Source organism: Lagopus muta, chromosome 11, assembly GCF_023343835.1.
Source record: "Lagopus muta isolate bLagMut1 chromosome 11, bLagMut1 primary, whole genome shotgun sequence".
NCBI lineage: Eukaryota > Metazoa > Chordata > Aves > Galliformes > Phasianidae > Lagopus > Lagopus muta.
In genome coordinates this window covers 12,553,507-12,580,565 of record NC_064443.1, presented here as the reverse complement: position 1 = coordinate 12,580,565, position 27,059 = coordinate 12,553,507, and the positions used below count along the sequence as shown (strand labels likewise).

At 36.6% G+C, this 27,059-nt stretch overlaps 1 protein-coding gene across 6 annotated transcripts in view; it reads left to right on the top strand.

Annotated features, from left to right (window-relative positions):
- FHIT (fragile histidine triad diadenosine triphosphatase) overlaps positions 1–27,059 on the top strand; it is a 514,383-nt gene that overhangs the window by 35,710 nt on the left and 451,614 nt on the right. For 5 of the 6 annotated variants that reach the window (XM_048957928.1, XM_048957934.1, XM_048957929.1 and 2 more), the window contains exon 2: positions 22,820–22,880. The gene's annotated coding sequence lies outside the window, so the exon portion shown is untranslated. Of the gene's footprint in view, positions 1–704; positions 730–22,819; positions 22,881–27,059 lie in introns of those variants that run through there. The other variant, XM_048957931.1, reaches the window with a different exon arrangement.

Sequence of the window (27,059 nt, the reverse complement as noted above, 5' to 3'; positions counted from 1 at the left end):
TCTTCATTGAATCTTGTTCAAACTTGTAAAATACTATGGAGACCAAAAAAGCAAATGTTAGGAAGTTTATTTTTTGTTTTTCTGGAGGCTTGGGTAGAATGAGTAAACCAAAATTCAACTGAAATAGTGTGTATAGATTCCTTCCCCCCTCCCTTAATTATTATATACAGTGGACAATTAAACAGGTTGCACTAGATACGCAGCTTTGCTGCCTGATTTATTGCCCATTTAATTTAATTCACTGAAGGTGACCTTTTTGTATTTCACTACAGAGACAAAAACTTTGCTGGGCCTGGTTAGCCATGCTCATGTTGGAAATTACCCTTGTAAAATGGGCTTGACAATTGTACCCACATGACAGTATGTGAACATTTGAACGTTTGCTTACTGGCCTGTCACTTTTGTCAGTTCCCAGCTAGAGCTGCTCAGTTTAGGGGCTTGACAGAATTCTTATTTCTCAACAGAGTTTTTACCTGTTGCACTCAAATTGCTTATGTAAGTTAACAGATTCAGCACAGTACAAAAGCCTTTTAGACCATTAAGTTGGTGAGAATGCAGGACAGTCAGTGTTGTACTCCTGATGTTTGTTTCGGTCTCTGAGCTACAGTGAGATTAGTTTTTGATATATATTCATAGCTTTGAATAGCTAATATGAAACCTATTCTCTCAGGAGAAATGTTACAGAGGAATGATGACTTGGAAGAGGCAATCCCTGAGTGTGCTCTATGGGTAAGTTTATAAAGCTGCATGTTAGCTATTTGAACAGGGGAGTGAGGATTGATGAGAAGCACCCGTGCCTTTTGCTGTAATTACTTCTGGGGTGGTGATGGTGTCTGTTGTTGTCTTTTGCCAAACTTGAGTCTCTGGAAGACCTGGGGACTGACCGCACGAGAAGTTTTCGCAAGCTGCAGAAATGTAGGCATTGCCTAAACAAGGAGGACAAGGCTTCTCTCTTTTTGTCCTCTGCCTCGCATTCGTACTTAAGGATGCAAGGCAAAAAGGAATGACTGATAGGCCTTTCATCTGGACCTCTGTGATCATCTGTGTAACTCTAGGTTTTCTTTGGTCTTCCTGCAACTCTCAGGTCTTAAGGTGTTTCTTTTCCTTTGAAAGGCTTAACCTGTACAACTTTGAATTGCTTTTTCTCATACTACTGACTTCCAAAAATAAATCTAGTTCACTACCATGAAATACAATATTTTTATTCTGCCTCTGTTTTTTTTGTCCAAGCAAGACATCATAGTATAGCAATAATTTTGTTCTGTGTTTTGCTCTGAGTTTAGATGCATTCCATCTAATTGATATATTTCAGTTTTCCAATAGAAATTTGACTTTATTTTGATGTTTAGACACAAGCTGAATATTGTCTTTGCATATTAACAAGTTTTCTGGAAAGGTATCTGACTTTCATAGCAATAAATTATAACAATGGCAATTTCTACAGTGTTGGTGATAACAAAACTCATAGGTAAAAGTCACTTGTTGGAGAGAAGTTTGTCCTTTTCTGCTTATAATAACTTCAGCCATTTATTTTGCCCTCAAGTAAAAGTAAATTTGTGTGTGAGGTAGCAATGACCCTAGCATTAGTAGGTTTTGGTATTACAGAAGATGTGAGGAGATGCTTTCACTCACATTGGTTTGGTTACTTAGATTTGTAGCTTGTTATAAATAGACATCTCCGAGTATAAAAAATGAAGTGTAAAAGCAGCTTTCTTCTAATTTTTGGAGAGTGCTGCTTTTATAACTGGTACACGTAAGCGTATCCTGCCCAAAGATACCCAGGAAGCATAGCAGTAACCTGCATTAAATTCTGGGAAATGCCAGAGATGAAAGTTTTAGAACGTTGCTGTGCATGTTTGCACTACAAAATCCACCCATGGGAGAAAAACAATAACAGCCCCCCCCCATCCAGCTTCATCCCCCCTCACACCAAAACCACCACTGATCATTCTCTTGAGCTTGAGGTTTTGTTCATGCTTCTGTGTGCTGCAGATGAATGGCATTAGCTCTCTGGTAGTACAGCCACCTGCAGGTGAGCTCTGTCACCTGCGTTCATCTGCTTTATTCCTGTGTTTTTAAGAAATATATACTAATATTTGAAGTGGTAGCAAATAGGAAATATTATCCAAGTTTCATTTCCTGAGAATGTTATTCATGGTGAGCCTCTATTACTCAGTCTACAGAGCATAACAGATTTTTGTCCTGTCTGTGAAGAAAAAAATTATAGTGCAAGCTCACCTGAACAGGGGAAAGGTTGTAAATAGGGTTTAATCTTCTCCTTCAAATCCACATGAAATAGAAATGACTGTAAGGAATGGAAGTGACCCTAGGGGAGAGAAGTAGAAGGCAGACAGTTGGGAACTGTGCACCTCTGCATAATGACACTCCTCACAGTATTTCTTTGGAACAGCAGTTGCAGATTTTCTCAGCCACAGCAGCACCTTCTCTTCTATGTTATGGGAATTCCTCAAGTCCAATGGTTTCCCAGGTAGGGGGAAGAGAAAATCCCAAATGGTTGTTAGGACAGCAAGCAAGGTGACTCTTGAAGGGTTTTTTCTAGTACCTGTAATCTCTGTTGTGTCTTGGCTAAATCACATCTCTCTTACCTGTGTGACTGCAAGTGCAATATAAAGGCAACTGTGGATTGGAATTGGATCCTGCATCAGTTGCCAAGGCTGGGAATATGTATGGCTTTCTCAGAGGATGTGTGTTCTGGAAATAAAGTACTCAGTGGGCAACACTGAAATAATGCTCATTTTAAAATAGTGAGCCAAAATAAATGAATAATTAATAGTTGCCCCAATTTGCAGTTTCCTATCCTACCCGCATGTAAGATTAATAAGAAAAGAGTATGTGAATAGCTTATTTTTCAAATAGCTTTAAAAAAAATGTTACATTGAAGCTATGCATTTTTTTTGTATGAAAAAAATGTAGATTTAGATTTTTCTCGTATGTAAACAAAGTATTTCTCATATTTAAATTAAATACCTATATTTCTTAAATACATGCTGAATTTCAACAAGAAGGTAGAATTCCTCATGTTTAAAATGGGGAAGGGTGTAACTTGATCACTGCTGGGAACTTTGAACTTATAGTAGTTGTAGGCTCCAAATTCAAAGATCCCTAAGTCTGCTCTGAGTTGCCCGAAGCACAGATTTCTTACTACCCGCTGAGAAAGATGTTTACAATTACAACTTCACTTACAAGTGTTTTTGTTTTTTAAGCCTGACACTCGTGTAGCTTTGTGAGCAGGAAGATGTAGTCCTGTGTAAGCTTGTATTACTTGCACTGAATTTTTTGGTTATGTGATTAAAATCATATGCACCTTAATGTATAATTTTTCACTGTGAGTACAGAAGCATGGATTGAAGATTAATCTAAAATTAAAGACTTAGTTCTTGGCTCAAGTCTTAGAAATGTTTTAGAGTATTTATTGATTTGCTTTTTTTACAGTGTTTTAGAAGATACGGTGAAACTGCCTCATTTCTAGGCTTGGTAGAATTAGTCCTATCATATTTCAGAAACTTTGTTTTAATTTCAGGAAGTTTTTACTAGTTGGTTTGGAAAGTAAACCTGGAGACTTAACATCCAGTGTCCAAGGAAAACTTTTGTCCTAAAATAGGAAAGTACTATAAGTCCTATGACTGCTATTTTCAAATTTCTATATTGAAGTCTGTGGGTACATTGGGAAATGGTGTCAGTATTTGAAGGAGATTTAGCCATTCCATCTCCAGTCAGCTCTTCTTCCATTTCCTTTCCCTTCTTTAAATTTCCTCTCTCTCCACAATAATGTCAGAGAAGCTGATGTAATTGTCCAGTCTTTACTTCGTAATGTTAGAGTGGAGAGCAGTCACCTTAGTGTATGTATTTTCAAATGAGGGGTGTTAGGGATTGTGAAATGCATCACCAAGGCTGAATTAAGTATATTTATCTGAAAAGAAGCCTTATGGAAACAAGGCAAGAAGTAAGCATGAGAGTTGTAACTTATGCAGAAGAAGTTAGTTGTCTTTTCCAGTTTAATTGAAGAGGAAGCATGTTTGATGAGTTGTTATCCTTGTCTCACTATTTCTTTAAATCAGAAATTCTTGAGACTATAATAGCATCTTAAAAAACATGTAAACTAAAACCTCTGGATAACTGCTGACAGGGCTGTATTATTTCAGATCTTATTAGTACAGTTAGAAGAGATGTGTATTTTAAAAACAAACAAACAAAAAAAAAACCCACCAAAATGCACGTTTTGGATTTTGCATTGAGGGACATGATTTAGTACTATTGGTGATAAATGGGTGGTTGGACTGGATGATCTTGAAGGTCTTTTCCAACCTTGGCGATTCTGTGATTTTGTGATTCTGTGATTCTGTTTGAACAACAAGGAGCAGAATAAGCCAAGTAGAATTTTTTCCTCACTGGTACTGTTCAGCTTCCAGAAATACTTGACTAGCTTAGGAGTTGTGTTATTCAGGAACTGGCACACTGTCCTTTGGCTTGGCAGTTAGCTAAGTTCTGGGATGCAGGTATTCTGCCAGGAGAAAACGATCATAGAATGGCTTGGGTTGAAAGTGACCTTGCAGATCATCTACTTCCAATCCTCTGCCATGGGCAGGATTGCCAACTGCTAAATCAGACACCAGATCAGGTTGACCAGGGCCCCATCCAACCTGGCCTTGAATGCCTCCAGGGATGGGGCATCCACACTTCTCTGGGCAGCCTCTGAGTGAAAAAATTCCCAATCTAATCTACCCTCTTTTAGTGTAGAACTTCCTCCTTGGCCTCCACCCTGATCAGGTAATAATTGGTCTCCCTCTTGTTTATAAACACATTTTAAGTACTGAGAGGTAGCAGTGAGGTCTCTCATCATCTCCAGGCCAAATACTGTCAGCTCCCTCAACCTTTCTTCTTGGAGAGATGCTCCAGAGGATTCCCAACCTGTACGGGTCTTAGCTTGCTGTGACCCAAGTGCAGCACCTTGCATTTTGCCTTGTTGAACCTCTTTAGGTTCACGTGCGATTATGTGAGTCAGCTGGTTCGTTGATCACTGGCTACTGTTCCTTGACCACTTCTTTGGGGGTTGGAGCTGCATGATCCTTGGGGTCCCTTCCAACCCAGGTGATTCTGTGATTCTTAATAAAATATGAAGACTTCCTTCTCTAGCTGGGAGTGTAACAACTTTAGTAAGGAAATCCTTGCATACAGTTTCCAGATCTGGCTTTAAGTCCCATGTTCTTCTCCCCTATAATTTTTAATATATAATATATTTTTAATATAATAATTTTTGGCCTTAAAAGCTTTCTTATTCTGACACCTGCATAAAGCATAAGGGGCTATTAAACCAGTAAAATGCCCCAGGTTTTGCAAACAAACACTTCTGCCATTTAAATCTTGGTTATTTTCTGTGAATAACTTCTACCATTGGCTTTTACAAATGATTCAGTGACTTGCTAAGCAGCTTCTGTTGTTTCAACTATGTGAGTGTATTAATGAGCACTTTTATCACTTAGCAGGGGAAAAAAAAAGGTTTAATAAATTAATAAAAAAATAATCAAGTCAGCAAATTACGTGAGTTATTTGACTGTCTACGTGGTTGGTCTATTTTTGGAAAAAGCCTCAGAATCTTTTAGAAAGATATTTGGAGAGAGAGGGAAAATAATTTTCAGAAGGAAATAAAAATGGTAATTTTCATAATTTGTTTTAAGATTTATACTGAGAATAAATTATTCTATGGTAGCTTAATCTTTGCAGAGATGAAGATCTAAAATTGTTATTGTGGGTATGGCATATGTTAAAAGCATTTCATTCAAGGATTTCTTCGTGGTTTTTGTTCAAAATGTAGACTGACATACCTTGTCCACTGTTATGGCTAAATTAAATTTCACTTTGACAGCTGACCACAAAGTCACTCTTCTGGGGACTGTTTTGTTCTTGGAGTGAATGTGACATGAGGAAAATGGTTTGTCTGTGAATATAATTCCTCGTAGATTTTTTTGTTCTTACAAATACGCTTTAAAGGGCTTCAAGAATTTTGAGAAAACTGCTTTTTTTTGTCATTCTCTTGACTTTTTCGTTCCTGTGTGAAAGCTGTGAAGTGCTGAAAGGATAGATTTTCCTTGATTAATGTAGCCTTTGAGGTTCTTAGCTTCTTGATGCCATATCCCTAAAGATTCTTTTCTTTCTTTCCCCTTTCCTCTCTTTTTTCTTTTTTTTTTCTTTTTGTTCCCCTCCATGATACAGGAATAAATAGGTACATGCTTCCTAAGAAAAAGAGATGCCCCAAAATAGCAAGGCTAACATGTCCCCAGCTTCAAAAAAAAAGGTTTATCTCTTCTCTCTCTCTATTCCTTTTCACTCACACATTTTAAAGGACTATTTACTTGTTAACAGAAGAGATTAATTGCTTATAATGAGCATGTATCAGGGAAATAGGATGATGACTCTTGCCTGGGTAGAGCTCTGTTGTAGGAAAAATCTCAGAAGTAGGAAGAAAAGCTGAGAGGTACCGATGCTGAAATGTTCGTAAAATAATGTATTTGTTTACTATGGGATACTCTGGTTTTGCAAATGTAAGAAATACCAGATCCATGAAGACAGTATGATATAATTATAGAAACTTTATTAAGTGTAGCAGCACTTTTCTCTATTTAGCTTTCTGAATCGCCTATAGACCTTTGCATTTAGAATGGCTTTAAAAATGAATTAACTCCATTGAATCAAAAACATGGAGGTTTTTTTTCTATTGCTTTATACTGAAAAAGTAAAAACATATCTAATCTTTTTTGCATTTGGAATAATATGAACAACATCAAGTAAAATAATGAAGACTATCACTATTAATTTTTTTTAACTGACTTCAGTGCTGGAAAGGCATTTAAATTTCCAGTTTTCACTTCATGCTCTTGACAGTAGGAATGCCTGCTGTTAACTATGTAAGTGTACAAAGGTACTTGCAAGGTCATGGAGTAAACTTTGCAAGATTAAATCTCCTTGCTTAAAAATATAGTAAGTAAGCGATAGTATTTAGTCTGAGCTGTGGGTTTGCAGAGCTCCTTGCTAAGAGATGTATGTCTAAAGCTGATGAGGGAATGTGAGCCCCTCTATTGAACCACTAATAAAAATAACTCTTACCTATTGTTGCAGGATTACTTCAGCTTGTTTGATAGCATATATCACTGCTATCCTGCAGCTGGAGCTGATGTGGTTTCTGTTGTGCTGATAGTGATAAGTCTAGTAAACGTGACTAAGAATTTAATTGTATACGGTACCGAATTTAATTAGCCAATAAATTTGCTTTGATAGTGTCTTCCTTCATAAGTACAAAGATGCTATTTATATGTCTGATCTATGTCCTGAGTTTTCTCCCATATTCCTTGTCTCTGAAACATAAATTCTCCAAGTACTGCCTTTGTGTAGGTGAATGCACTTCTTATGCAGAATTAATCTTACATTCAGATGTCCTTACAAGATAGAGGGGGTTAGCAGCAGTTTGAACCTAAGCCAGGATCTAGACCTTCTCAGGGCTATTGCTGTGTACAGACATGTAGAAAGCCCCTGATATCAGTACCAAAGCAGATGTAATGTCTGTCTTTTTCACTGTATTTTCAAAGCAACATCATTTTTACACAAAGAGAAGGTTTCAGATTAAAAGCTTTCAATACTTGGAATAGGATCTCTGTTGTAGGTAATCTAAGCTGGTTGCAAAGGTGTCTGCGAGACTCCTTTGGATTGATCTTAACCATGTTGGAATAAGATCACATTGCTCCTCAATACTGCCCAATTTTTAAATGGTCAGAGAGCACAAATAAGGAGGTTTCCACTCAGGGATCTCCCTTTCTTGCTCCTTGAGTAGTTGAAACAGAATGTGGCAATGGGCCTTCTCTGGCAGCTCTCTGATGTTGTATGCAAAGCTCATTTCTGATATGAGGAGTGCAGTCGTGGGTCTTTAAGCTTAGTTCTTTCCTTTATCTTTTTTTTTTTTTCTCTGCTTCGGGTAGTCAGTGAACCTGTCTTCAAGAATGTGCAGCTGTCCTAGCATGAGGTTCTTGCAAATGAATTTGGTGTTGCACAGCTCAGCAGCAGAACAGGAGACGTGCTTCTTGCAAGGCTAAAGATATATTCAAATAAGGAAGCTGCCTTTTCTCATGGTACTGCTCAGGCTTTGTCTAGAATGCAATTATCACAGTTTTGATCTCTGGATTGATTTAGTTTTATAGTTAAAACCTTTCTCAGTCAGGTATATTTGTGCTTGGTTTTGCTTTGTCTTATTACTGTCTGTTGACTAAATAATGACCATTTCTTTTGCTATTACAATCGGTAGCTCACTGCAGAGGAAAAAGCTGCAGCTATCAGGTAGACATTAAAGAAATGTTTCTCGGTTTAATGTTCAACTTGTCAAGCCTTTTTTCTCATGGGGTCAAAAGCTTCCTTTGTTCTTTTGCACATTTCAGGAATTGGGCTCCATAGCAATGACACTTGCTGCTGAAGGTGGGCTTACCTGACTGCAGCTGTCCCTGGAGTAGAACTCACTGAGGACATGAATAAATGAGGAGGCTTTTCATATCTGCAAGAAACTTACAAAGCAGCTTGCACTTACTGACAGTCGTTGCTTAATTGGTTGAAATTTAACTCTAACCCTAACCCTAAGACAACATTTATTCAAGCTTTTTCTTCCCAGTTTTTATCTGAGAGTTTTCTATCATTAATAATGTTCTGAAATACAAGCCCGTGTATGTACATATCTAAGGAAGCAAGTGAGAAAAATGCTTGTTTAAATGAAATCTAACAAAACGGGGAATTAAGTTTGCTTGGAATTCTATCAGTTGTGGTTTTATTAGGGGGCAGTTGAGGGCTTGGAGTCCAGCTGCGCTTTATAATTCTGGGGCTGTTATCTCATATCTGCCTGTCTTTAAAACAGATTTTTTTTTCTTCATCTCTGTTACATATATGATTTTTTTTTTAATAGTAAGGAGTATACCAGTGTGTTAGGAAATGCCTTTCTTTCCTTTGTTGGAGTCTGGTGAGATTAGCTTTGTTTGTAGCTATACTTTGTAGCTATACTCTGGTGATTCCATTTCCTCAATATAGAGCCTTATGAGGGAAATAAACTCTTAGAAATCATTTCTGGAGGAGGGAAAAGAATTTCAGCGATGGCTTGGAACAGATTTTTTGGTCTGAGGTGCATTGTGCTTCATTTTAAATGACTTACTGGTGCTTCTTCACTGATGGTGGATCTTAGTTTCCTGTGCACCCACAGCGCTCATTTCTCAGCCACCTGCATGCTTTCTGTTGATCAAGCCACCTTCTGCATACTCATCAGATAATTAAGCTGCCATGAATGTCTCCTGGTCTGGTGGCTTTTCTTCTGTTAGGAAGTTTCTGGACTAGGCAACTGCTTCCAGGTATAAAAGAGTTTAAAAAAGATGAGTTAGATGTTCCACACACTACATTTCTCAGGCTTTGGATAACGCTGCTGCTGATGGATAGGTTTTTTTTCTTGTCAAAACAACACTCCTTTCTTGGTCCCATTCCAACGTGGGACAATAACAAAACTAATTCATCATTTCTCTACTTATTTCCAGTAATCTGTTATTAATACTTGCATTCAAGTAAATATAAGTGGAGATGACAGATGTAGAAACTGTTGCATTCAAATCCCAATGGAGTAGTGAAGTGTAGAAAAATGGCTAGGAACTGTAAAGTATAGCCTTTTGCTAAACCTAATGACAGCATCTAACTTGCTGATGAAAACACATTATTGTGAATGTCAGTGCACAAAGTATTGTTTAGACAGTCTGCAGTGGTGATTGCTAAGGAAATATCGAAAGCAATAACATATAGAACAAAAATCTTCCATTGGTTTTGATTCAAATATGTTATCACTTGTGTAGTATCATTCCACACAGAGAATCTCATTCGGTATGGCAGGCTTGCTTTCACTTCTAATGTCTTAAATACTATGGATCCTGGACGTATGTTTTGAGTCTAAAACCCAATATTATGGCAGTATGAAGTGGAAGAATCTTTGAATTAGTTAAGTTGCAGGTTTTTATTTTAATTTTTTTTTTTTTTTTGGTAGGTGGAGTTTATAAGGCTCCATCTATCTTTTAATTACTGGTGAAAGTTCCTGTTCTGAGGAGCATTACTTTAGACAGTAATAATAATTAGTGGAAGCATTTAATTAAATGGAGTGTCTGGTTGAATCCTTTTTACCTCTGGAAATCAAGCAAGTCAAAGGAGGCTGCTTTGTCTTGATCACTAATTTTAAAAAAAAAAACAAAACATTAGTAACTTCTTCAGGATGGATTTTATAATCCTGTTTAAGATCTGTTAAAGTACTGTTTATCTGTAAAATCTTTAAAAAACTATACAGTACTGTATGGTATAACTGTTATTTTAAAAAAGAGAAGGATAGCAACTGTTAATGTTTTATTTATTTATTTAAAATAAGTTTTACTTGTAAGAATTGCATTTAGCAATGGTGTTATGGTGGAATGGTAGAAGAAATAATGGGGACTCTGGGCCAACCAGATTTTATGAGGTTAAAATAGCATAACTGTGCACTGTTATTTGTGACATGGACTTGGTCAGAGTGGACTGGACCAAGCTTTCACAATGCTGGACCCGTGCAGAAACAGAGATGGCTGTGGAAAAGATAAAGAACCCAGTGTTTTACCAGTTTTTTCTCTCTTCAGCAAAAGAGCTCGTTCACACACACACAGAATCACACAGAATCACAAGGTTGGAAACGACCTGCAAGGTCATCTAGTCCAACCACCCTCCCATTCCTATCAGTGCCACAAGCTACTAAACCATCTCTCATAGCTCCTCATCCAGGCGCCTCTTGAACACTGCCAGGGATGGCGACTCCACCACCTCCCTGGGCAGCCATTCCAGTGCCTGACCACCCTCTGAGAGAAAAAGTTTCTCCTAATATCCAACCTAAACCTCCTCTGGTATAACTTCTTGCCATTTCCTCGGGTCCTACTATTTGCCTGGGAGAAGAGGCCAGACCGTTTTGCACCACAACCTCCCTTCAGAAGGTTGTAGAGTGCAATGAGGTCTCCCCTGAGCCTCCTCTTCTCCAGAATGAACAATCCCAGCTCCTTCAGCCGCTCCTCATAAGACTTGTGCTCCAGACCCCTCACCAGTTTCGCTGCCCTTCTCTGGACACGCTCCAGGGCCTCAATGTCTTTCTTGTAGGACAGTTCAGTTCCTTGTTCAGTTCCTTAGCTGCCTGAGCACAAACACATAAAGCAAGAAGAAACAGTGCAAGAAAGAAAATGCTGTATAGGATTTCGTCTAATAAAATAGAACAAATCACCCCCATCCTCTGCCCCACCCCTGCAAAGCCAAAAGGAAATTAAACAGTAACAAACAAACTAACAATTCTTAGATGAGCTCTTACAATGGATATGTTGTGTGCTGCTAGGATGAATTTTTTTGAAACGTTAAACTTCGATAACTAAGTCATGCACAGTGCTCTTTTCTGTCATTTTGAATTTGCGTTCCTCTTTGGTTCAGTAAGCCCTTCAAAGTGCTATCAAATGTGAGGAAGTATTGGGAATTTTTTTGTGAGAATATTAAAACCTCAAGTTGTTGGTTTTATTTTCATGCTTCACTGTTCATTTGGAGCATCTGTTATACACAGATCTGCTGTTTTATATTACTTTTACTGTGATAAACATAATGGATGAAATACCTTAAATCCAGCCAACCTGAATATTGCTGGTGAAGTTATCTTTTGTTCTCTGTTCTCTCTCCTTGACTCCTCCACCTTGCTTGCAGTGGATAGCTCACTTTTTTCCAGATCAATTTTGCATTACAACAAAGTCAAAATTTTTATTTTGTCTACATCACTGATGCCACGTCTTTTCCCACATGTCCTGCAAAGCCACCTCTTCCTACGGAGGCAGAGGAAGGGTTCTGAAGTTAAGACACAAAAGTGATCAGAAATAAATGCTTTGAAAATTTCATGTTCTTTATGTGGCAAAATAGTCTGTTAGCAGAAAGAGGTGATGTATTTTTTCTGTCTTGAAAGAGCAGAACAAAGGGTAATAGAGGAAGAGGAGAGCTGAGGCTGCCATATTTCTTCTGCTGCTCTATTTAAAAGCAGTAGTGACCTCTAATGCTTAATCCTGGCGTGGCTAAACACTGACCATTCTCTGCTTTGCTGGAGGGTACTTCCTTCACTTCCAATTTGTTTTGACTAGGGAGTACGTAATATAGATGTAAGGATTTGCACTGAAACAGGGGCAAGGAAGGTGGTAGATGTTTGGTGGCTGTATGACTAGTAGACTTTATTCAGTGGCTTTATGAGGTGGTATCAACCTTTCTATTTTCTGAATTCATGGGTGGTTAACTCAAGTAATGCTTAAATGTGGGTACTTGTGATGTGTTCTTTCAGCAGTAAAGGCATGCTTAAATAAAAATGAATTATTTGTCTCTAAACCCATAACACAGACAAATCCATATAATCCACATAGTGCTCCAGCACAATTTTTCCATATTCCTTTTAATGCTTTCAGAGAACAGCCTTGTGCATCTTCAAATGTGCTACTGGATTGGTAATAATTATCTGCAAGCATGTAGTGTTCTTAAATGCTATTCTTTCTTGGAAATACAAACCCAGGAGAATGTCATTTGTATGCAACCACAAGATTATATGCAAATACTCTGCACTTGGACCTGGTTGTGGTGATCCCTCACCTTGTAACATCTGGTATTCGCTTTTGTAATCTTTTGCTTTTAGGTGTGAAGGGGAATCCTGCAAAGTGCTGAACACAGCAGCCAGCTGTCTCAACAGCAGAAATTATTAGGAACGTGAAACCTCAATCAGCATTTCTCTTCTCTGCTTCCTCTGCGAATATTTTAATGCCTGTGTCCTATTTTGTAGGCTCATGTGCAACTCTGGACCTTAATATTCAAAAGTCTTTGTTTATGTAAATCATTATCTTTATTGACATCTCTTTCTGCTGGCCATCAGCTGGTAAATGAAGATTCATTGTAAACACCAAGCCAAATTTTTGCTCTGTTACAAAACCTTTCTGATTTTCCATTTTTTATCTTCATTATTTTTTTGAAAAACAAAACCAAAACAACACAGTAAACTATCTGGCTCCTGCTGATAAGGTCAGAAATGATCGCTATCACACAAAGGAAGAGATTGAATATTGTTGAAGTCAGAGAGCTTACATGATGAGAGAAAAGGCTGTGATTACAAAGGTGCAATGATGGAGACTTGCCAGGCTTTAGAATTGAAGAAAAGGTTCTTGGAGGTAGGCCTGGTAGAAGAGTATGTAAGCTACCCAGCTGTAGGCAATGAGAAATAGGGGTACCATGGAAACTAGAGCGTATTAAAAGCTATGAAAGAAAGATGATAAAATGTTAGAGTGCAGGGATGATGATATACTTCTGTTATTTCTAATAAGTAACCTGTGCTTGCATTCATTTTTGGATCTGTAATCTTTAAAAATCAAAGCTTTCTTTAATAGAGTTCAGAAATAGCTGATTCTGTAGTTAATAGTGTATCTGGTCACTGAACTGCCAAATATATGCTGAGCTTAGTAGTTACACTGTGATTTCTTTTCCTGTAATGGAAAGAGCAGGAATGGCTTTCATAAAAACTTTTTTTGTATTGTTTTTCTTATTTGTGACAAACATGGCCTTTGGCATTCACAACTTGGGCTTTCCATGAATACAATTCATTGGTGAAGTTAAAAGTTCTGATATTTGTAGGAATTAGGATGGTGTCGTGTGAAAAAAATGTTTTTTGGATAAAAACATCAGATTTTTTTGGATTGCAATGGAAATACTTCATTTTGGAAGTCTAATTTTTATTTGATAGGCTAACAGTGTGATGTGCTTTCTTCTGCGTGAGCTTCCTGCTGAAATTGGGATTAGGGTGTTAGTTCAATGATGCAATGCACAATGAACCCTGCTCAGTGTATTTGGAAGGCTAAAATGTGTCTTGGCTTTTATCCAGCAAAATAGAGTCCGCTTGATTTTAAACCACCATAAATGGTATTTGCAAGAAATTATTGCATAGATTTAGGTACTTGCAGTATTATAAATTAATTATAAGTACATTGTTATAGCTTTCAAAAATTTTATTAAATTGCTGTGTTCTGTTGTCATTATTCCAAAGGAATGAATATATTATATGCATCTGCTTTGTTCACTAATAATATACAAGCAACTCCAAGTGATGCTGTGGCTATTATTCATTTCTACCAGGTGCTTGAGGTTAGAATGGTATAAAGCTTTCATTTAAGATACTGAAATCAAGGGCTGGATATTTGTCATGCTTAAGGATCTCTATCTTGATCTGCAGTCAAGTTCTATCTTTTAAATAAATATTGGCAATATAAACTTTCCAAAGAAATATTAGATATCTGCCATAGTAAGCTTGAGATGTGCATACTGAAAATAATGTATTTTACATTTCTTGAATTACAGAGTAAGGATAATGGAAAAGAGGGAGGAAGGTTACTTATTTTGTTCTGTATTTGGAGAGGTTTATCTTGATTACTGTGATCGTGGGTGCGGGAAGCAGAGATACCTACTCGGATGTTTTAGACAGTTTGTTTTAAATGGATATTCTTCTTTCTTGACTCATTGTGGTTTTTTTGTGGTGTGTTGTGGTTTGTTTTTTTTTTTTTTTAATCCTGTTAAATATTTTACGTGAGATCTAAAATGTTAACTTACAAATAATGATACTCCATTCTAGGGGAAGATTGCTGTCCCTGCTGAGTAGACTGCATAAAATAGGGGACATATAACACTTTTTAGAATGGAATTCCAGTAGTGCAGAGATTGTTTTACCTCTGGACTCAATAATAAAGGAATAATTTTAAATAAATCGGTGTTCTGTTCATATGGATCACCAGGTGAGAACAATGGGACACTTAATGCACAATAGTGACAGGTGATCGTTATGATGCTGCTAAAGAATTTGTGCTTCAATATCCATGAGAATCACAGAGGAGAAGGCACATTCAGGTTTGTTCCAAGGAAAACAATTGCCAAACAAAAAAAAAACAAAAAAAAAAACCAAAAAAAAAACAACAACCCACACCTGTGATCAAAAATAGTTAAATATTAGGAGACAAATAGGATGGGGAAGAGAATGGACTGGAAGAAATACCAAACTAGAAGACCAGCAGCAGGGAACTAGAAATGTGGACTAGAGATATAGGCCTGCTATGGGACAGGAGATGCTTGTTTTGATTGTAGTAATTAGCAATTGTGTGACTGATAGCAGAGCTTACTTTTGTACATTTTACAAACATATGGGATTATTATTTTTTTTTTTAAACAAGAAGTTTTGCAGTGGTACAATGCTGTAGCCAAGAATTCTTCACATTTCTTTCATCAGAAAACTTTGATACTAACATAGAAATATAACCTAACAGTAACTACTGAACAACCCTCTCTGCAGCATGTGAGAAGGTAACATGAAATAAGATGGTCTTGGATTTAATACACATTGTCTGTTATGACGTATGCAAAATCTGCAATATGATTAACTGCAGTGAGATGGGATGTAATTGGATTTATTTAGATGGTTGTCCAGTGATAATTAATTAAATTTTGTATCGGAATTCTGTTACAGGTTTCGCTGTGAGATTTGAATTTATTAATTCTATTTTAAGTACCAAGTTTTGGTGATGGTCATTGCTGACATGCAAGTCCCTGGCTGAAGTCTGTGCTTTTTTATTTTTTGCTTTAGTTCTTGTTTCGTTAATTACAGCAGTATGGCAGCCTCATGAAATTACATTTAATGAAACTGTGTTCCTAACAATAGCATTACTTTAATTGGACGTGAAACTTCTGTTTAAAAGTGACTGGGTGGTGTGGTGTGGAGATTGATATCTCAGTTGTTTAATAATTTGTTTGGCTTTGCATTGGTTAACCAATGAATAGAAACGTTCATTCTAAATGTTTATTTGCATAAGACTGATGTTATAGGTTTGCAATGGAGATGAGAAGTATATTTTTCTGAAGAAAGCTTTGTGGAAAACTTTCAATTTTTGGAAAGCTTTATAGGAGTAAGGTATTTTTTTTTGGTGGTTGTTTCTTTTATTTGGCTACACAGAAATTATTTTCATAATGTGTTTGAACTCCAAATAAAGGACAGAGAGCAACTGCATCAATGGAAGAAGCATCTGAAAGAAATATCAGCCAATGGCAATGAATTTTACAGGCTTTATGCACTGTATTGAGCCAGCCTACAAAATTCGTTTTCATTTTCCTATCTCTTCCATCCTGTTCCCCCACTCCTCTCCATTAGTATTGCTTTGAAGTATATAATGTATTTGAACATATACCTTTTTGTGTAAGAGAATGAGATGCTGGATATCAGTGTAGCGGAAAGAGCAGAAAATGGGGTTGGCCAGCTTCTTCGATTGGTGTTCTAAACATCTGGTGTGAAAGAAGGAAATCTGAAAAATGAACTAGCAAACAGTGTGGATGAGAATATTTAACATTATTGTATTGAAGTTGTTTAACTTTCTGTCTTATATATAGAAACGCCTGATTTATTTTTCTGTATTTCTAAATCTTCCTCCCTTCTCAATTTCTCTCGCCTTCTAAAAATCTCATTTACAAGGTTTTTAAATGACATCCTGAATCCTCTGCTTGTATTGACACCAGTAAGGCCTTAACAGCTATTGACTATTAAAATATACTTCAATTTTAAATACTCTGTTTTAGGATAAATCTACTGAGTGAAATAAATACTCAGATTCCTTCCCTAATTCCTTCCCATAATTAATAATTTTGTCGTGTGCCTTCTGTGTGTCTTTTCAGTAACCACGGCTCACCTTAATACCAGTGTTTGACATTAGAATCCTCTCTAGAGGGGAAGAAAATCATTCAGAAATGAGCTGGATAAAGGTTATTAAACCAACGCTTAAAATTCTAGTCCTGCACGTTTTCCTTTACCCCCTAATTAAATGCCAAGAACAGTAATGTGAAATTTTCAGTGTATGCATATAATGAATATACCTTTATCAAAGGGAAAAATAGCTAGAGAGAAGTGAAACTTTTCTTTCCAGCACTCATATCCTCTTGCTTGTATGTGTTCAGAATGTTGTTCTTCAAAGATAGGGAAAGAAATCTTGGCGTCAAAGTCATCTAAAACTGCATCGTGAAGTCCATGATTCTTTTCTAACTGTGTTTTGTGAGTCAGGTTTTCAGTTGAAGTCATCTTACTGACTTTGGTAGTATTTGTATAAGTAAAGGCAAAGTGCATAAGTAAAGTTTGTAAGGTTGGGTCGATACTGTGTGCATACATCACCACTTACAAGCCTCTCATTTGTCATCTCTTGGAATACTGTGGAGTATTTGAGTATCAATATGAATGATATGTGGAACAGCTTATTTCCTTCATGGCGGAGGTCTCTGAAGTGCAGCTCGCAGTTCCTGGGAGGTGGTTGTCCCGTTCTGCTCTGCTCTTGTGAGACTGAGCTGCAGTGCTGGTTTCAGCTCTGAGCTCCAGCCTGAATGGAGCAGGTTGGAGGAGGGCTGTGAGCGTAATCACAGGGCTGCAGCACCTCTCCTGCAGAGAAAGAATGAGAGTGTTGGATTTGTTCAGGCAGGAGAGGGCTCCAGAGGGAGATCTTACATAGTGGCCTTCCAGTGCTTCGAGGGGGCCTACAGGGAAGGTGAGGATGGAGTCATTGTTAGGGAGTGACAGGACAAGAGGTAATAGCTTTACAGTACAAGAAGGTGTGGTTATATTAGACAATAGGAAGAAATTATTTGTGCTGAGGAATTTAATTCTGAAGGAAAAGACTGCACACAGCAGCATTTTGCCTTACCTTACTTATCCCCACCTGTTTCTAAAGCTTCTAAAACACCATATATATTGGTGGGAAATAAACTAAATTTTAATCAATAGAATTTAATGTGCTTAGTCCTGTTCTCTTTACAAGTAGGAGATGCTGACATCTGCGAAGCAGTGATAATTTGCAGTGTTATCGTTCTCACTTGCAGTGCATGATCCTGATAAGGTCAGGTCCTTTCAATTAGCAAAATGATGGTGTTAAATCCTTCATTATTATGCTCTTTTTGCCAGACTCTGCTGTCAATTTGTAGAATATTATATAAGTTGGCCATTAAAGCCTAATTCCATCTGTAAAAATTTAACACAAACTTATTTTCCCAATTGAGAAAACCATCTGCATCTTCTTTCTAACCCATTTTCTCAACTTCATGTGTACCAAATTAATACTTTGTAGAAGTATAAAAGGTCTCTGGATCTTTGGTCTCTTGTGTGGCTTTTTCAGTGAACTTTGCATAATCTTTTATTAAATGATTTAACTCTCAGAAGTGGTGCACAGCTAGTTCAACTTAGCTGAGTACAGGTGCTGTTTTGGATATTTAGTGCTTACTGGAAATTTTTCAAATAATTATAACATCTCTAAAAGCTTTAGAATCCCCAGAGTGCAATTATACTGCACTATTACTTGTCCATGGTAACCAATACTCTTTGCTACTTACAGGCTAACTTGTAACAACCATGGACCAATCAGTTCAGTGGAGATCACTTAATGTTGGTGCTTTTTCTGCCTACTCCATTCTGTAATACTGCAATGTAAAGAAAAAGTTTTTTATTATTAAATTCTAGGAAGTGTTGTTCTAATGCAGAGAACCATGTTTGATGATGAACAGTTTATTCTCTATCAGCCATTCGAGAGCTCTGTTGCATGTTAAGGGTTGCATGTTAATGCATGTTTTATTTTCGTAAGAGCAGTTTTCTGCACAATCTCTGGTGAGATGCTTTCTTTCAATGACATTAAAAAAAAAAAAAGCCACCAACCAAAAATAAGTCTGCTAGGTGCCAGCAATCACAAAACAAGCAGGATCTGAGTTCACGTGGCTTGTCATCATATAAAAAGGGCTGTAGCTCCAGAAGTTAGTCATATTCTTATTATGCTTTTTTCTTCTATGATCTTTGTCCTTGCATTTCAGTTGTTTCTTGACCTCATCCCTCTGCTGCTCCTTCTCCATATCTCCATGCCCTAAAGTTTTCTTGCTTGTCTGCTATGATTCCTATATAATCTTCGCTTCTGTTATTTTTGTCTTTGTGTCATTGTTGGTCTCTGACCATCAAATCTTTCTGACAGGCTGTTAATTCATTGCTTTCCTAAAAGGAAAAGAGGGCAGTAAGAAAAGTTCCACTTGGAATAACGGACAAATATCTGTGAGTAGTTGGTGTGCTGTTATGAAAAGAGAAATGGAACAAAAGAAAAAAAGGCAGGAGCTGTCACATCTAAGATCTATACCTAAAGGAGAATTCCTACAATCAAGATATTACTGCTTCGAATCTCAAAGACAAGGAGGAGCAGACTGGCCAAAGAGATATTCTTGAATATTTTTGCAGTGGGATTTGGGCAAAATTAAAGCTTCTATTAGTACTGAATGGAGAAGAGAAAGGAAAATTAATCTTGTGTACTGAGTCCATCAGTAGGTTTGTAGCAAATTTTTAAAAACCTTTAGTCAGAGAAAGAAGGAAGGCAGTTTGTTAATTTTGACATTTTATAGAAATTTTGTGTTATTTCACTGGCTTTTGATCTAAAACAAGTTAAGGTAATGCACAGACTTTAGGAGTAGAAGATAATAGTCTCCTAACGGGGATCATTTTCAAGTGCTACTCATGAGTCCATCTCTGATTATGTAGAACTGCTGTTCATTGCTGTTGTCGTGGAGTTCTTGTAGTTTAGGTCCAGGAGCACGTCTGGAGGGTACACTGTGGATCAGAGGGCAAGCAACCATAGGAGTAAGCTGCCATATGAACTTCCTCTGTACAGCTTTATGCTGAGATGCAAATGTCTCTGATGGTGCCAACTTCTATCCCGCACATGCTTAATGCTCTTCTTTTAACCTAATCAATTACCTAGTCCAGAAGTTATTGAAAGAAATGGATGTTCAAATTTTTATGAGTGAATCTATGTTTGCCTAAAGAAATGTAAGGCTTTTGTAAGGCTAAAGAAATGTATTTCCCTTTATGCACTAGGAATGCACTCAGCTGCAAGCAGTCCTCTCCAGTCACCTCTTAGCTTGAAAACTTGTCAATTAAATGCTCTAAGAATGCTCCTTCATGCACTTATTTTGATTACATTCTTGGGTTTTGCCCCTGTCTCATCAGCATGTGCTTTTGTTTCATTGAAATGTAATTTTGAACATGGCTCAATAAATACCAACTATACTATCACACCTACTGATGTCCCCAGGAAACTGCTGTGATGTTATTGCTATGGCTTCTTTACGCTCCTGAGCTTCAAGTTGTTCTGTACAAAGATACATAATTATACCTAAATTGATCCTGATTGTCAGCTCAGCTTTTACATTCTCTAGTTTTACTGAAACTTATGCTACTGTGTAAAATTAAGTTTACTGGTAAGCATCTTTTGTGATTTCTGCCATGCTGCCATTTACGCTTTGGAGTGGTTCCCGTTAAATGAATCTACACCTACTGAATTACCTATATTGAAATTTGTCTGAATCCTGTTAGCTTGTTAGTTGTCTTAGAACTCTTAATATCACATATTAAGCTTGAGGTTTGCTAATGCTGCTGCTTGTCTGCAGCAATTATATTATTTCAGTGCTTCCATTACGCTTCTCATCTGCCTTTTGCAGTCTCAGCTGAGGTATGCTGTATTGTTCCATACTTATCAAGAATCTGACATAGCAAGTTTAGTTCCCAAAGGCAAATTTTAGCCAGAATGACAGGTCTTCTTATTAAGAGACTGTTTTCAAAGAGCACAGAAAACAATTATAGAAAAAAAAGTTGACAGTTAAGAAAATCTAGAGTTTTTGTTTGCTTTGTTTTTCCCCATAAGCATGGTATTTAGCAATAACCAATTGAAATACTAAGTTAAACTCACACTCTACATGGATAAATCAGATGAAGAGACAGGTCTTGTAGAATGTAGACTGTATGTGTGCTGCTTTTGTATTCAGTTAAATGTTTTTCAAACTGATAAATTGGATAGGAAAAATTTGAGGAGTCATGCTGTATTTCTTTCCTAGTTTAACATCTACGAATATAAAAGCTCAAATTTTATTTTCTTAACTAAGTATACAGAATTTTGCATTCTGAACCTTGAACTTTAAAGGTTTATCTATTTCTTCATTTTAAGAATAGCTTGTTTCCTTTCTGCATGCAGCATATTGTAATACTAATTTTTGAATCATCCTTTACCCAAGACTTTACACAAGTGTTGTTACAATGTTCTGCCCTTTTTGTCATTATCATTGTTTGGTGCAGCAGGAAAGGTGCCATTTTTACTACTGCTTTTTGTCTGTTTAAATTTACATCCTCTGCTTAGAATCAGCTTCCAAGGTGCACAAGAATTGACAGAATCTGTCCTGCTTTTCAATATTTGAATGTGTGCCTATATTCATATTGTTCTGCTTTGTGATCAAATGAAGAAAAAGCTCCACTGCACTGTCACTGCTGTTGATATCTTAGGAGCGTTAAAGATGAAAAACTGAGAAATGACTTTTCTTTAAAAGCATATTACTTATACAAATTACTTATACAATGTAAAATTTGAGAAAGGCTCTGATCCTGCAAGAAGTGCTTATTTTTATTGCACTGATATCTGTATTAATTTCCAATGTTCTGTCTGCTTTCACATTCAAACTAAGAAGCAGCTCTCCTTAGTATTTCTCTGCTTCCTACTAGATGTTTGTTGGATTAACAGAAGGTATTTAATTGCATGCAAAGCCTATCTGCCTTGTTCTAAATCTTTTTATTATAACATTCTTTGTTAGCGTTAAGAAAAAAAAGCTGCAAACATTGATTATAAAACATCAATAAAGTGATCTCTTAATATGATGAGTGAGAGGTAAAGTAACGAAGTGTGGAGGTATGGTACAGTTCTCATAACTACACTTCCAATTTTGCTCAATTCTTACAGTAAGGAGGATGGTGCATACAACTGTACGTTGTGCATCTTTCACAGTAACCACCAGGTGTAAATACCTCATGTGTTTTCCTTAATATGGATTAAGGCATACAGAGTAAATCAGTTTAAAACAGTACTGAATCATTTTTATAAAGAAAAGCTGGTCCTCTTAATTTTTATTGTTAAATACAGCGTGCACCATGCACTGAATGCTCGTCTCCCTTCCTTGGATGGCAGTGGTAATGTTAAATTAATAGGCATTCTGGACAAGATATGGAGTCGAATTTACATAATTAGTGTGCGCGGTTGCTTTGAGCTTTTTTTGCAAAGGAAACCTGTTAGTAATGAAGGTCTGTTCTGGTCATGTAGAGAACATCTTAGCCTTCTAATAATTTTAATTCCTTTACCTTCCCTCCCCTTTCCATCTTTCAGTGTAATAATGTCCATTTGGTTACAGAGATAGTGTTCCATTAAAACTAGCTGTTTTAAAGCTATAAGTATGACTGGTACTTGTATCCAGTTTCAGTAAAGCAGCAAATTAATTTAATTTTCAAAATCAATATGTTTCTACCAACCTGTCTCATGTGAGTACTGCAGAGATTGTCTTCAAGTAGTTTCAGGAATCTTCTTCAGTGTGTAGCAGTGGAACTGAAGCAACCTAATGCTTATGGCAGAATGGGGGTATAGAAGTCCTATGCTAGGCAACAGGGATGTCAGCTAGTTTTAAAACCATTGGTGATAGCAAGTAATTGAGGGAAAAGATGAACTAAAAAGGGAATTACAATTTTATTTTCCTCAAAGCATCATTTAATGGAATATCAAATCATGCCTATGCTTTGAAAGTGAATGTTAAAGCTTTGTATTGTATTGCTTACCAAGAAGTATTGAGTATGGTGTTTTGTGTGTTACAGGTTACTTACCGAAATAACGTGGTGAGAAGTCAAGCCCCAAGGAATTGTTAAAAGGAAAGATGTAAGTTTTGACCGTCGTGTTATTTACTTCCTGGTTTCTGAGTGCTTAACCTGATGGATTTCAACTTTCAGATTTTACTCTGAATGAAAAAAAAAAAACAAAAAAACTTATTTTTAAGACTGAAAATATTTTAAAAACTCTTTGGGTATGTGATGTTTAAGATAGATATCAAATCCTGCACTCTGCAGTATCTCTCTGAGTACAATTCAAATTTCACAATATTGTGAAGTAGTTATGACATTCTTATGAAGAAAATGATAAAAGTAGGCTATATTATCTCTGTTTTTGTCTTTATCACTCAAATAAATAACTCTAAAATATATGTTGGTTTGCTGACTCACGAGACTTCAATGATGGTTTCCATTGTGTAAGCTGCTAGTAGGTCAGAGGTATCTCATATCTTGTATGGAGTTACGAAATTTTCTGAGTTTATTACCCTATTAAAATTCTTTTTAAATGCCAAAGTTTCTAATTTGTACCAGGAAACTTAATTTAGGAGCATCCTCAATGTAGTAGATATTCTTCTCTTTGAGCATCAAGAATCAGATTTTAAAAAAAAGTCATTTGGAGGTTAATCAGAAAGTGCTTTGCCTTCTTGAGAAATTTAACTGTTATGTTCCTCACCAAAACTAATAGTTTTGATGCTTACATCTCAGCAGAGATCTAGTGATACTGGTTCTGACAATAGATAATGTAGAGCTAAATATGGTGGCTGCGCGACAAATAGAGAAGTTTTTGTCAGTAGTCATCTACAGCAGCATAGAAGAAACACCTGAGAGCTTTTTACGTCCCAGAATGAATTTTGTGTGAAACAAATAATAGTGGTTGGAGTCTGCATCGTGTCTGAGCACATGAAACATTCATCAGATTCTCTTTGTTACTATAACTGCAGCAGTGCTTACACTCGCAATCCATGTTGGTGTTATCATTTTCGGAGGTGCTAGCCTGCCCGCAGTACTTGAGGTTCTTGAATAGCTGTGCCTATACAGGTCTATACTAGATGTTAGACATCTACATGCCAAAAACCTTGTTAAAACAGTTTTATATTGCTTATTTAAAAAAAAAAAAAAAAAAAAAGGTTGAGGGGGATGATGCTGTCAGTAATAAAACGGATTTAGTCACTGAATTTTCAAGATATGAATATCAAAAGCCTTGATTGTGTTACATGTTCATTTAGAATGTAAGTCATTGATTTATTCAGCCACTTAAATGTTAGTCTTCACAAGTGAGCGGGTTCCTCTTTGAGCAACTGTTTAAATATACTACTCTTGATTTCTTGTGACCTCAGAGGAAGGAGAAAGAGGAAAGAATTTCATTCTGTAATGTGAAGAAGAATGCAAACTAACTTAAATTTAAGTATTGATGTAAGAGGAGTTAATATTGGGAAACTGAATGTCTTTCATGTGCTCCAAATGTGGGTTTCAGGACAGTTAATTTCAGAATGGCATATCTCAGCAGATGTGTAGAATTTATAATAGAATTCATCTTCACTACGAGCCATAATATATAGTTAGATAAAAATTCTAGAAATGCTGTCAAGAAGAGGTGGAAAAAATCTCAATGCAAATCAATAACAATTTAGCTGCATTGTATTCTGCAGTTCGTAATTTTTCAATGAATAGACAAAAATGTTCTACATATGATTGTAATTTCTTTTTATATTGACTCATCTTAATAGTTCTTTCCAGTTATTAGCATTGCTATTATTTGTCTGATAGTACCACCTAGTGAATGTGGCTGTTGCCATAAGCTCTAGTTTAATTTCTGCTTGCACATACAACACACCCTGCCATTAATACCAAAAGTGAGACAGAATATTATCTCCTTTCTACAGATGGTTTGCTTAATGAGCTTTGCTTTACCTGTTGGTTTGCTTATTGATGGTTTGCTTTACCTGAGCTTCTGGGCAAAACTGTATAGTTCATACTAAAACCTCTGCTACCACAACTACACTGTCATTGGGACTTGCATTAGTAGATTTGAAGCCATTTAGTTTATATATTTGTAAGCTGCAAAACCATCTCTGGCTTTCAGTTGTAGGTATGCTCTGATATAATATGCCTCTAAGGTGTAACGTCATCTGTCATCAACCTTGTGCTGTTAAGAGGTGAAGAAGTAAGAGTCTTTCAAGTTAATTTTTACCATCCATTCAAAACAACTCATGTATTTGGATAGGTAGAACCTGTAGGAGGTTAACATATTCAGGATCTCTTGCATTAAACTCCAAAAAAAAAAAAGTTGAGTGGTTAGACCAGGAACTACTGCAGAAGCCTTGCTCCTAATTGTTGGAATATCTCTTATTTCCGTCTTCTCAAGCTTCTTTCTGATGTTTCTTTTCCCACTGATTTTGCTTATGAATCCAGTTGCTCTTCTCTTTATTCAGCTCCGGAAGTCTGTCTTCTTTTAGGCTTGTGAATTCATAAGAGTGTGTAATGAGATAACTAAACTCATATGGAAGGACAGTCTCTTTTTTAATTTAAAAGCTCCTTGGAAAATAACTGCCTTTTTCATTCATCAGAATCAAAACTATCAAAAATAGTTCTGAATGAATGGAAAATATGTATAGCTCATATGTTCTGTTACATATTGTTTGGTATGCTTAGCTACTAGGGATGATCTTCAAGTGGACATCTTTGTTGTTGAGTTGGATAACTATCTACAGCTCTCCTACTTCGTGATTGTATTTGTGGTATTAAGTAGCCTGTTTCTTTCTATACGTCCCCAATTCTGTCTCTTGCTCATCCACATAAAGATTTTTGTTCTAACATCATTCAAGTTGTTGAATTAAAAGCAATCTTGATAAAAGTAGAATATAATAATAAAGAATGTTCTGGTTCTTCAAGTCACTGCTGTGCTCCCCTGAATTTCACTGATGCAAGTAATTGCGTCTTGATATTGAAGGATGTGCTACCTGAAATGACAGATTATTTTGGTTTGTTCAATTTGTGTATTTTTAATATTGTTTAATGTAGGTACTGTTGAGTGAGCACATATACTCTTAGGGGTGACACAAATTAATTCCACTCCCATCATGAAATTTCTCCATGGATTTATCACAAATTGCTGCAGCTCTGAGTGATTCCACTCTCATGAGAAGCCTGAGATTAAATTCCGTCACTACTGTACTATTTTTAATTAATTTAACCTCCAAACGAATCACTTCCCAGTGCCTGTTTCTCTCTCTTTGGTCAGTAGATTACTTAGCTAATGTCAAATTAATTAGTTAATGCAGTTAATGTTTAAAAGCTTTATAAGAGTGATAAGAATTCTGGAACTGCTATGGAAGTAGGGGCTCATGCTTTTAACTGAAAGCAGAAGTTGCATTTTCATGTTAATAGCTTGACTACTACTATTGGTTTTAATATGGAACATGCTCAGCTACAACAGCAAAGGTTGAAGGTTTAAAAACTGTAGCACCACTAGCTCAATATATATTCTAATAATTTCGAGAATAACAAAGGAAAATAGGAATAAATGTCAGAGAGAAAAGACTCTAACTGCACTGCATGTTAAGGAAGAAATATCCTATTTCATTCACAACAGGAGTTGGGTGTCTCAAAAATAATTTTGATGTTTTTAAATGGTGGTTGAATTTTACAGTGTTATCTCCTTGAAAAAAGTGTAGGTCAAGTTATGGAGTGTAGCCAGTAGCAAAAACCAGCAGGATCTATATTATGTCTTTCTAGTAGTATCTGTGTTCTGGAGCAGAATGATTACAACCTGGTACTGATGGAATATAGAAGATGTCTACCCAGGAGTTTCATACGTCAGCAATATCAGTAACTGTAGGAAAGAGTGCAAGCACCTCTGCTTTTGGTGGTTTAAGTGTGCTTTACTTTAAACAAATGTCTCCTCTACAACAGGCCTCTACAACAGGTAGTCTTTCATATACCTGTATAGCTGGCTTTGCTTACTGTGATGGCTGGAACCTAGGGCTCATAACACAGACACATTAGATTATTAGATCCCTTCAAAGAAGCCCAAACTGAGTCTGAGTGCTGGGAGGAGAAAAAAAAAAAAAAAAAAAGAGGCATGAAAAAGAAAGACTGAAACTCCTCCTTAAGCAGGGAGTGTTGGAAAATGTGATCTCAGGATGTCCGGTCCAACTTCAGCTGTTCTGTGACTCCATGAAAACTACTACTTTATGAAAAGAAACATTTCTAAAGGCTGTTCTACTTT